Source organism: Pelodiscus sinensis, chromosome 5, assembly GCF_052426305.1.
Source record: "Pelodiscus sinensis isolate ZL-2025 chromosome 5, ASM5242630v1, whole genome shotgun sequence".
Taxonomy (NCBI): domain Eukaryota; kingdom Metazoa; phylum Chordata; order Testudines; family Trionychidae; genus Pelodiscus; species Pelodiscus sinensis.
The window spans coordinates 134,293,572-134,294,710 of NC_143056.1; positions in this window are offsets into that span (position 1 = coordinate 134,293,572).

Genomic DNA, 1,139 nt, shown 5'->3' on the forward strand with positions numbered 1-1,139 from the left:
TGTGGACGGACAGACAGACACCAGGCTGGGGGTAGCTATGGGGTGTGTGGATGGACGGACACAGGAATGGGACAGACACCAGGCTGGGGGCAGCTATGGGGGGTGTGGACGGACAGACGGACACAGGAATGGGACAGACAGCAGGCTGGGGGGGTAGCTATGGGGAGGTGTGGACGGACAGACAGACACCAGGCTGGGGGTAGCTATGGGGTGTGTGGACGGATGGACACAGGAATGGGACAGACAGCAGGCTGGGGGCAGCTATGGGGTGTGTGTGGACAGACGGACACAGGAATGGGACAGACAGCAGGCTGGGGGGGGTAGCTATGGGGAGGTGTGGACGGACAGACAGACACCAGGCTGGGGGTAGCTATGGGGTGTGTGGACGGACGGACACAGGAATGGGACAGACACCAGGCTGGGGGCAGCTATGGGGGGTGTGGACGGACAGACGGACACAGGAATGGGACAGACAGCAGGCTGGGGGGGTAGCTATGGGGAGGTGTGGACGGACAGACAGACACCAGGCTGGGGGTAGCTATGGGGTGTGTGGACGGACGGACACAGGAATGGGACAGACAGCAGGCTGGGGGGGTAGCAATGGGGTGTGTGTGGACAGACGGACACAGGAATGGGACAGACAGCAGGCTGGGGGGGTAGCAATGGGGAGGTGTGGACGGATGGACACAGGAATGGGACAGACAGCAGGCTGGGGGGGTAGCTATGGTTGTGTGTGGATGGATGGACGCCAGGCTGGGGGTAGCTATGGGGAGGTGTGGACGGACAGACACAGGAATGGGACAGACAGCAGGCTGGGGGGGTAGCTATGGGGGGGGTGGACGGATGGACACAGGGATGGGTGGGTCTCTAAGGCAATGTCTATTAGATTCATGAGACTATGTACCCAGGGCCTGGCAGAAGACAGCCTCATCCCAGACCAGACGGTGCAGCGCCCCGCTATGGGTCCCGCCCCACCCGAGCCCCACTGTGGCCTGCGAGCACTCAGCCAGCCCCCCGCCACACGGGACGAAGAGCTCCGAACCCCAGGAGACCAAAAAAGCCGAAAACAACCCCCCGCCAGGTTGCTCTACAACCCAACAACGTAAAGGAAAATAAACATAAAAAATTAAAATAAAATA